The 11,668-nt window shown below is 43.9% G+C and overlaps 1 long non-coding RNA gene across 2 annotated transcripts; it reads left to right on the forward strand.

Annotated features, from left to right (window-relative positions):
* Positions 1 to 2: 2 nt before the first annotated feature.
* LOC134095955 (uncharacterized) lies at positions 3 to 9,016 on the forward strand. Of its 2 annotated transcripts, XR_009940657.1 has the most exons (6): positions 3 to 56; positions 276 to 467; positions 5,241 to 5,334; positions 5,451 to 5,522; positions 5,917 to 5,973; positions 8,698 to 9,016. It is a non-coding gene; the product is annotated as an uncharacterized LOC134095955 (long non-coding RNA). The 2 variants fall into 2 exon arrangements; XR_009940656.1 differs by lacking the exon at positions 3 to 56 and having other exon boundaries at positions 204 to 467.
* The last annotated feature ends 2,652 nt before the right edge of the window (positions 9,017 to 11,668 follow it).

The raw sequence follows: 11,668 nt of genomic DNA on the forward strand, positions 1-11,668 counted from the left end.
CACCGAAGACCATCTGATAGGTCACAACAAGTCCCTAGTCCACACCAGATCTCAAGGTATTTGTCACTTCAGACGTGTGTGTGTGTGTGTGTGTGCATACAGAAGGAGGGAATGTGTGTTTGTGTGAGATTGTGTGAATGCACAAAACAGTGAAAGAGAGCTAGACTCTGTGTGTGTGTGTGTGTGTGTGTGTGTGTGTAGGCAAGCATGCTGGCAGCATTGAAAGAGGTCTGCGTCTGTGGGTGTGTCGCGTCTGTGAATTTGTGAATGGGCAGACGATGTGTGGTACGTGTGTACGATGTGAGTCTGTGTGAGGGAGGGAGGGAGAGAGAAGGAGAGAGAGGAGAGAAGGAGAGAGAGAGGACTCGTGCCGAGGAGAGAGCGACAAGGAGGACAAGAGCACACACCAGCAGCTCATCCCCATCAAAGCACAGAGAGGAGATCGGGGCGCCAGAATAAAACCAAAGGTAAGTTCATCTCTTCAGTCATTCTTCTGCTTCATTCCCCTCCCTCTGTGTCTGTCGTATGGCTGCTCCCAGGCGCTCGGCGGCATGCTTGTAGTCTGCCTCGCAAATTGCCAGGTGGTGTGTGATGACGAGCCTCACCGAGCCCAAACACAAACGGCAGTTTTTACAGTGCAAAGATGCAGTGAGGGAACCAGTGGCTCTGCTTACTGTTTATGTGCTACAGGGCATCTGAACCACACAGGAGTGGCTGGTCCCCACCCATGTAGGCACTGGTGCTCGGGGACAATGAGAGGCTCTGAATGCAGTGGGGAAAATGTCACTGTCAGCACACCAGGCTGCCTACGGGAGCTCCTTCTGCCTGCCTGATGCTTTGTCCTTGTGGTGCATTCACCTGCTGTGAGGGCTTACCTGTCTGTGACACGTCAAGCATGTTTGTGTCCAGTCAGGGGGGACGCTGCTGAGGGTATGATGAGGACACTGAGGACTGATCTCCTCTCTCAAGGGAGTACTGTCTGGACAAGACTCACTGCCCCAGCTCCTATGTGGCTGTGATTGTGTGACTGTCATACTAGCACTTGCCTATCAAGTGCAGTGTATTTCATTGTGATGATTTACTTGTGTAGCTGTTGGTTGGACTGCTGCCTAAGATTAGATGCACTGTGCCTCTGCTCTGAGCAGTGGACGGGAGCACTGAGAGGAGATGCATTGGACTTAATAGGCCAGTTTAGCGCAGGAGGTGGTTACGTGACTAGGCGGGCGGGTCTCGCAGGCCTATGGGCACTTTGTGGCAGCTTCTCTTGGCAAACGCTAATGCCTCATTTGTCCTCCCTAACTGCACTTCTAGTGGCTCTGATGCTTGGTCTTGTCCTTCATCACTGAGGCATTTAAGTGGAATTGATTGCTTTAGTCTTGGCATGAAGATGACATTTGGGAATTTCCACGCTTGCCAGTCATGCCAGTGCAGTAAGTCATCCAAATGATTGTCCCAATGACTAATTCCTTCGGTGTTAAAAACAAGGTGCGATTGACACCATCAGAGCTGTCCACGCCTACGTGTCTCTGTTGTGCGTGTATGGGGAACTGGCTCACCATGTGTTGCCTGGGGATATATTAAGCTTTTCTCTGGAGATGGATACCATGTATGTCAAGCGTGAGGCAGCCAAGACTTCATGCCCTGTGACATGGCATTCACATAATCAGCCTGGCATGCAATGTACTCCGTTAACACAGGGGTCACTCAGTCTTCTCTCACCCATACTGCACTCATATGAAGAGAGATGGAGGGAGACAAAGACACAAAAAAAGGAAAAGACAAAGGGATGGAATAGAGCCTGTGACCATAGATGCCAATGGCCTATTCATATGCACACACGTCCCATTAGATCATTAGGTAAGCTAATCATCGCATCTCTGGATCCCTTTGGGTGAGGAAGGAAGAAAGTAGTGTAGTTGGACCTGCATTTGAGTCAAGCAAAGTCTATTGCTCATTCAGCTGAGAGATCCCCTTCTCTTTGGCAGAGGCTTGTGAAGTTGTGTAAGCAGGGAATGGGTGGAGGTCGAGGTTATATCACAGGGCTTCTTCGGGTGACGCTTTGTAATTACTCCAATGATGTGTGTATCTCATTTTAATACTTCCCCCTCCTTAAGGGAGAATAAACCCTTATTAACCAACCTTTATACAGTACATGCTGAGTGTAGTAATATCTCTGCCTTTGCCCTGGTCTTCCTAAAAGGATTGCCTAAAAGCTCGATGGGCCCATCTATCTCTATTGTGTGCACAGCTGAATAGTGGTGTACCTGCCTGGGGAGGGAATCTAGGAAGCAAAGCCAGACGCGTGTCCACTCTCTCTCACGGGACACTCCTGCTGTATAATGCCCAGTGCCATCTTTAAAAACGGACGTCTCTGGAGTAGGTCTGACTGGGCCGGCCATCTCACGGGACACTCCTGCTGTATAATGCACAGTGCCATCTTTAGAAACGACGTCTCTGGAGTAGGTCTGACTGGGCCGGCCTGGCCGCCCTTTGGGCCAGATGCGCACCAGACCTTTTTTATCCAATAAGCAATAACAGAGACGGTATTTAAGTATCTTTGGCAATAACAATCGTGCAGAAGTGTAAGAAGAAGTACTGGCCAAAGTGTAGTTGAAGTAGTTCACATTGTGAGCAAAATCTAACACAGACAGGAAAGAAATATTGTGAAATATTGTGCCATGTCATATGTCTACACTCCATCAATTTCATTTCAATTTTAATTTAGTTAAAAGGCTGTTTTATAGTGGCAATTTTAACTTTTTGAATCCATTGAAGGTTTAATCCATGTCAGAGAAACTGAGCCATGATGTACAGTAGCGATGCTCTCCTGCACTCCCATCCCCCTGCATGTCAAGGTAGGAGGTGCCTGCCCTGTACATAGTATCCAGCATGTCCTCATACGCAACCCTGTCATTAGCAAAATGACTTCATTTTCAATCTCCATATCAAAGACTGTCTGCAGTCATTGTGCATTCCACATGGAGGTCATTGAGCTGTGATGCTGCCGTGGGTCTGCATGTGCAGGGGTGAGGCGCCATGGTGTTCTGGCCAGGATATCCAGCGTGTCCTGGGATGCCACCCTGGTGGTGGCTGCGCTCAGTCATGTGGACTGAATCGATGGGAAGGGCTTTCTCCCGAGCCAAGGGGAGCTCTCTCAAGTTGTCAGCCAGTTCTATCTCATAGAGGAACAAAGTGATGCACATCTCTCTCTCTCTCTCTCTCTCCCTCTCCCCCTCTCTCTTTCCTTCTCTCCCTCTCCCCCTCTCCTCCTCCCTCACCCTCTCTGCTCTTATAGTGAGGGGGGATAAGGCAGAAGAAAAGAAAACATGGGTGTGTTCTAAGGATGCTGGGATCTATCTGTCCCTGAATCAGGCTGAGTTGCTTTTAGCTCAGTCAGGCAGAATTGACCAAGCCTTCTCTGGGTGGAATCAACTGGCAGTTTTAGAAAAAGAAAATCATTACAAAACCCACTGTAAAGGTGCAGTTATGTCATGTACGTACAGTATGCCGAGATTTATCTGCCTTTGACAGCAGAAAATGGTTAAGTTTCTATCACACTTTATCACATGGGGGATAAGAGCTCAGTGCCGATAGCTGTTTGTGTGTGTGTGTGTGTGTGTGTGTGAGTGTGAGAGAGAGAGAGAGAGAGAGAGAGAGAGAGAGAGAGAGAGAGAGAGAGAGACTTTGGTGTGTGTGTGTGTGTGTGTGTGTGTGTGTACACCAGTAAATGGACTGTCAACTTTACTTATCTCCTGTGGGTGTCCCTAGCGTTTCCATGGTGATATGATCTCTATGTGTTTGTCCTCTGGGTAGAGCATCCTCCCATGCCAGCCCATGCCATGTTCTGTGCCACCCGTGGTGCTTCTGCCAGACGGTCTCAGAATCCATTAGAGACTGGGCACTGCCACAGCCCTTATGAAGTCCTCCCAAACATTCACACTCTGTTAAACGGCACACTCAGGTTTAGTCACATCACTGTGAATTAGGCACCAAAAAAATATTATTTATATCATTGATATTTCACATCATACTGACTTAATGGCTGGTAAGGTTGCCCCTTCACTGTAAAACACTGGGGGTGCCTTGATACTGTAAAAGTGCTATATACACACATTTAAAACCTACAGTATGTGTTGAAACAACACAACTTGCGCTGTTTTTAACACACCTCTGTGTCCAGTCTGTGTTGTTACCAACACATTACTTTTGTCATTTGTTGCACAAAATCAGTTGAAAATAACTCAAGTTCCATCGAAAACAGCACAACTTACATGTTCTCTCTGAGTCCAGATTGAGAACACATTCCATTTGTTTTAATTGTGCATCCAAGCGGTTGCGGTTGTCTTCATGCCCAAATATTTACACTCTAGTATAGTCTCCTGTTAAGTCATAATGGTACAGTGTCTAACTCTGATTGAGTCGTCGCAGGGCAATGACGGCATCACATTAAAGACTGAACCTTTAACAGAAATGTTTCTCTCCAACATCATCTCAGACTTGATCAAATCCTATTTTCAGTTTCATTGTGTATAACCAAATTGTAGACAAAAAAGCATTTCAATGTCTAATGTCAGGGTGGGCTGGATAGAGCTGTAGTCTCATCCCATGCCCACGCTGATGCATATTGCATGGCTAGACTGCTGGCAGCAGGTGTGTGAGAGAGGGGGAGGGTAGACTCCAGTGGAGAACAGCAGGCCAAGACTTCTGACATCACTCCTCATCCACAGGGTCTCCCCTAAGGGACTATTCCAGATCAGGAGACATGGGCCCATCCCAAAGATAGCATAACAGATCGACCAAGAAAAAACACCTTGTATAGAAGTTCCCAGATTAGTTGCATGTAGTAAAATTCTCTCTCAGCCTCAGCACATTGTGCATTGATTTGCATTTAATGGTTGATTTCTACAATGGTTTTGACACAATGGAGTCCAGTGTGTTTTATACAAGTTAAAAGAGACAAAACCATTTTAATACCCTATTAATTGCCCTGTTTATTAACCTCATAGATGAAGGCATTTTGGAAAATAACTGTATAAACTGCTGCTAATAGTTTGGAAATAACGCTACTGTTATTAATTCTAACACACCATGACATATTGTTGCTTAATCAGGGTACTGTACATACCCTTACAGATCAAAGCTGCCATCTAGTGGTCAGTTGTGCACATTGACATTAAATAATCCACGTTGTTCTGACTGTGGAATAACTTTTTTGATGTATTCACTTTTTCACACACCAGTGCTAGACCAGACCACTGAGAGTCTCCCCACGGACCTCACACCAACCCTCTGAACATCACCATCAAACACTCCAGCACAGCCATGGAACAGAAGGTACTCCAAATCTCTCTTCTGCTCTCATATCAAAGCCATATTATATATATATATATATATATATATATATATATATATATATGAGCTCTGTTAAACAGCTCTGTTGTCCTATCCAGGCCAGCTCCCCCCAGAGGCATCCTGTGAAGAGCAGATCCAAGTCCACCGAGGAGATCCAGCAAGCCAAGAAGGTAAACATCTCCAAGAGCATCTCCAGCATAGACACAAAGTACACTACTATGGTGCTATGGCCATAATGCACAGATGCATTAGACATGCCGTAATGCTGTTATATGGACAAAATTGACAGATGCATATTATAGTGATTTTGATAAGATCTCTGAAATGATTCTGACATTTGAAGTGCTGGGGGTTATGAAATGTCAGCGCTGATGATGAACACATATCGTATTATGCAATGCCTATACAGACTCAGGATCAGAACCAGAAATAGGTTTATAGCCAAGTAGGTCTCCACACATAAGAAATGTGCCTTGGTTGTGTGGCCCATTCAGCTGAGGTTAATGGACTATTATGTAATGGCTTGTGCTAAGAGGCGTTCTGATCCTCGGCTGTACATTCCAGGCCTTCCACACTCCTCAGAAGTCCCTTCCTGGACGGTCGGACCTGGAAAAAGTGAAGGTGAGAGATTGAAAAATGAAGTATAGTGCCTATGAAAAGTACCCCCAAAGTAAGGCAAAACATGGATTAGAAATGGTTCGAAATGAAAACATAAACAAAGCAAACACTTTTGGATGAATGTCATGGGAAAAAATGGGAATGAAATCGACTTGATGTTTTCCGGAATGAAAACACTATTTTCAATTTTAGTTTTAATAACGATATTTATCGTTCCAATTAACATTTCTTTGATTATTAAAAATCAATAGGCAAAGTCACACACTCACACAGTTTCCCAGACCCCATAATAGGATATATTTAGTCAGATTGTATGAATTGGTGTCTCCCCTGTATAATAGGCTAGGCCTATTACACTGTTTAACCACCTTTTCCAAATGTTCAACCTAAAGTACAGAGACACTAAAAACATTAGGTGGCGTGCAGTGGACAGCATAGGTTAGGCTTTTACAGGGCTTAAAGCAAGGACATTTTCTGTGCCTGAAGATGGTTATCTGACCTTTTTGAGGATTTCATTACATAGGCTAATTGCCTACTTTCAAATCTCACCCCATGCAGGAATTCAGGCGCAGCGCTTTTACCGTATTTAACAGCCTTGAAATCTAAGTGTTTTCATTTAAGCAGTATTAAGACTGTTGTGCAGAAAAGACAATTTGTAAAGACAGTGTATTTTTAAAGGATCATTATTGACTGTTCTTGTATAACACTCTGTGAGGGACCGAGGCGGCCACCCCATGTTGTGGGAGGTGCAACAATGGATGTGTTGGTGTGGAGGAGGAGATGGCAGGAGACAGCAGTTCCAAATACAAAATATCCATTTATTTCCAATGGTGGGCAGAACAGGGAATCACCATCAGGTCAGAGTCCAGGTGTGTCCAGAGTCCAACTAGGCAACAAACTAGGCAACAAACTAGGCAACGAACTAGGCAATGAACTAGGCAATAGGTCCATACAAGACGACTTTGCAAAACTACAGACCCAATTTCTCCCCTTTGCCTCGCAGCAAGCAAGGGTTTAACTTATTAAACTTCAAAGAACTACTTCCCTTTTCCTGGACCTCCAGCTCTTAAATGTGTCTTCCCTGTTTCCCGTGTGTGACTCTCATATGTTTTTTTTTTTCACCCTGTGTATAAGAGCCCTGCCTTAAATAGGCTAGCCAATTAACCAATTAGTGCTTGAGCTGAACCACTATAGGACATGTGTGTGTGTGTGTGTGTGTGTGTGTGTGGGGGGGGGGGGGGGGGGCTGTACCATTAACACCACTGTTAAAATCAAAAGCTTACACAGACTACCAAACACACATACACAACAATGAACAAAACTAGTGAAATGTGTGTGCAAAGTCTGTGTTTGCCCAAGGCAGAGTCAAAAAGTTATCAGAAGGGGAAAAGGAGAAGTCTTCTTTTTCACACACTCTAAGCAGTTACCATTTTGAGGAAAGGCTTTGGAGCAGAAAAATATTTTATTTATTTATTTTTTTCAAACCAAAATGAAAATCATTCAGTTTTCACTCCCTGATGCAAAATAACGATTACACAAATGACTGACCTGCAGTGAATGTGTATAGTATAGCAATATAAAGACACCTGCACCTGGAAGGTCCAGTCACTGGTCAATCAGTATTCCTACTGTAGCTATAGGTCCACCATGAAGACAAAGAAAATATCATTGAAAAGCATAAGTGAGGGGATGGATATAAAAATATTCAAGTCACTGAACATCCCCTGGAGTTCAGTGGAATCCACCATTAAAGCTGCCTTCAAAATTCCGAGTCTAAAGTCGGAAAATTCAAACTGATACAACTTTCAGGTCCCTCCCCCAACCTCTACCAAGCTCCTAACTGCCCTCCAAACCCCCCCCCCCCCCCCCCCCCGGAGACGAGGTTGTGCACGTGAGCACGCAGCAGAGCAGCGGTTGGATAGCAGCGTGTGCACAAGCTGTGACTGACAGGTAGCGATTCCTCCCCCCTAACGTGATTGCTTAAACAAAATAGGGAGCCCTCGATTTTTGCAAGCACAATTACAGTCTTCAGAGGGAGCTAGAGAATGCTAGATTTTTCCTAAACAGCCTATTTAATATTCTACCTCCAGAATCCCATGACAGTTCAAGCTAATATGACCCAAAAAAATGCTGCCAACGGCAGCGTTAAGAAATAGGAACAATGCAAATGTGTAAATCTGCCTAGGGCAGGCCATCACCGCAAACTGAGTGACCGTTCAGGAAGAATAAGGGTGTTCTTCACCAGTCAAAACTCTATGGTTGAGTGGCAAAGCTCTTATTAAATCTTGACTAAAGTTTGACTAAAGTTCACCCAAAGACATGTGGGAGACTCCAAGGTCAAAAGGAAGAGGGTTTGTTGGTCTGATTAGACCAAAATTGAGCTTTTTGTCCATCAGACTAGATGCTATTTTTGGCTGCTCACTGCACATCGCCAAAAATGCACCATCCCTGAATTGATGCATGGTGGTGGTAGCATCACGCTGTGGGAATAAACAATGCAGTGGGTTTGTAATTAATTAACATTACTTTGTAGAAATCTGTTTTCACTTTGACATTCAAGAGGGGATTTTTGTTGAAATATCCGAGGGAGGTGAAATGTTAAATACTTTTTATAGGCACTGTACTTGGTGGAAAAAAATACTTGCAGTTAATTTGGAGTGCTCTAAAAAATCGGATGCTCAAACTTGCATGCTGTTGACGGGAGTGTTTGTTTGTGTCTGACTTTAGGAAGGCCCGGAGGAGTCTGAGAGCCCATCCTCATCCACTGAGGAGTTTAAGTGACGGGAGCATGAGGGCTACGGGACAACACACACGTCATATTTCCTACTTCTCCCTGTCCAGACACACTCACACACACACACAAAACATAATGAATTAGAGTTAGAGTTTTTGCAAAGAAAGATTTCTACAACGATGGAGGGCTGTTGGAATCTTGAAGTATGATACAAAAAAATCCCCTTTCACAGCACTCCTGCATACTCATGTATTGCCATGCTATGCTGAGTGGCATATGCCAGCTGAATGTCCATTCATAATAAAGTAGTTATGCTGAGATGTCTCTTCTCTTTTTAAAAATGTTAATGCTGTTACTTTTTAAAAACACATTTCAGTTCCTCAACAGCCTTTTTATTTTCTGTGATTGAATAGATATACATATTTGACTAATATTTAACACAAGTAGTACTGTATTTTATCATTAACCCTTAGCTACAATGAAGTACTGTAAGATGGAGCATATGAAAACTATGGATATGATATTGTTATTGGATATTGTTTTTTCTTTGTAGGAATGTGCCGTGCCGTCAGGATGTATGATGTTGCCATTACGTGGAGAACAATATTTACATTGTGCTTTCCTGCACTGTGACCATTTTGACTCATGTAATTAATCACACATGCATGTTTAATGAGGGTGCCTCTACAGATTCCTGATCTATATCACCTGCCTTGTCACTTTTCTTCTCCCTTTTGTATTTGAGTCTTTTCCAAACATTTTTCTTTCTTTCTTTCTTTCTTGATCCTCCCTCCTTTCCTGTCTTTCTGTTTCTCTCCTCTTCTAAGTCTGCCTCTCTCTGTGTCTCTCCATTTCTCCCCCCTAGTCTGGAAGACCTCCATCAAATCAGACCTGAATCACTTTGTCCCAGTACAGTATATCACACACACAACACACAAGCACACACATCCTGTTGTTTACCATGCAGACAGTGGAATTTGGCGGCTCATTTAGGCTGCAAATGAAACTCTTTATCGGTTATTTGAGACGCAGGCGGCGCAGGCTTAATCCACTACTAAGCACGCGCGCTGGACGTCCACACATGCACCGTAGTGTTTGTTTCTCATTGGCAGCAGCCGTGGCAACGGGACAGGCCAGAGCAAACAGCTGGAGAGTCTTAGCTGCATTATCACAGACTTAAAAGGGATTTTGGGCACTCTCCAGCCTTCACCGACGGTCTGCCATGGCTACTACTGCTGCTCTGGACACTGACATTTTTCCCTCTCTCTCTCTGTGTGTGTGTGTGTGTGTGTGGGTGCCCACGCACACCTTTGTGACTGTGCGTTTGCATGAAGGTTGAAGAGAATTCAATGCAGAAGACTATCAAATATGATTCATGGCCATGCTGGAAGAATGTGTTCTTTTAATAAATGGGCTTGTGCCAGGACTGAAATAGCACAAAACAGCAAACAGACCCTTTCACACAACAGGGACAGAGGTGTCATGGGGCAAGACTCAAAAATATAAGTATAAGTTCACCGGTCAAACATCCACTTAAACAGTCATTACATGTTTTAACCAATACAAATACAAAGCTAATTATGATGTGGCACACACATCAGATGAATACGAGTCAGAACTATATATGGACATTTCTCAAGACTGCTTCTGTTTCTTTTTTTAGCTGTGTAACCACTTCATGTCTTCTGAGGATAAATTTAAGTCAGGCTCACATACATAGCATGTACTGTACAGTATAAACCTATTCCATATGGGCCGACCGGACCAATATGCTAAATATTTCTAATAATTGTAGGAGAGCTGAGCTGGAGAGATATGACCATGTTTGTTTCACCTGTGTGTGTGTGTGTGTGTGTGTGTGTATGTGTGTGTGTGTGTGTGTGTGTGTGTGTGTGTGTGTGTGTGTGTGTGTGTGTGTGTAGGTGTGTGTGTGTGTGTGTGTGTGTGTGTGTGTGTGTGGGGCGTGGGTGAAAGTAAGTGTGTGCAGAGGTCAGGGTTTGTCCGGGGTGAGATGGTACACCGTGGCCTGTGTGAGCAGGGTGCTGATGGTGCTGAAGACTCAGTAACTATTAACAGCTGACCCGCCTCACCCCAGTGACTGACCAGCAGAGCTCGACTAATATCAATCATTACTGGACCCCTCATATCACGCCTGCGCATCATGTGCACACACACACACACACACACACACACACACACATACACACACACACACACACACACACACACAGGTGCACACTGTGAACACTTACACAAACAGAGACACTGAAAGACATGCAAATAGCAATGGAGTTCATCATCACTGAGATTAATATGACAGGATCTGTTTTCTCCTTATGGATGTAGATTAAATATTTGCTTCATTTGTAGACATACTACCCAGGGCCCAGTTTTTCACAAGTAATAGTGAGATTTTGGATAATGGACTGGATCAAACCTTGGAAATAGGTTTTTCAAAGGCAAAAGAGGGATTCCAAAATAAGATCAGATGAAATAACCCGATCATACATTTGGACTGGATCAAACCTGCCCTTTGGGTTTTTCAAAACTTTGGTTTTGGGATCTATTTAAAGCTTGGGTAAACCTGGTTTGGGATCTACAGTATTTGAAGCTCGGGTAAACCTGATTTGTTTATCCTGAAATTCTATATTTGCCTCACAGTGATCCAATCCAGTGTTCCTTAAAAAAATGGCATAAATGTAAGATGGATCAGGTGATTCTGGATAGCAAAACATGGGATTTCCAAATCCAGATAATTTTGATCCAGATTACATAAAAAAAAAAAATTGGTCTCAATGCAGTCTTACAATACTGTTAAAGCTTTATGATGTCAGAAGCCTATGTCTCCCTATTCCTCTTGGATTTTTTTTTAACCAAAAGAACGAAAGAACAAAATAAATAAGGAACACACACACACACACACACACACACACACACACACACACACACACACACACACACACA

Source organism: Sardina pilchardus, chromosome 11, assembly GCF_963854185.1.
Source record: "Sardina pilchardus chromosome 11, fSarPil1.1, whole genome shotgun sequence".
NCBI classification, from domain to species: domain Eukaryota; kingdom Metazoa; phylum Chordata; class Actinopteri; order Clupeiformes; family Clupeidae; genus Sardina; species Sardina pilchardus.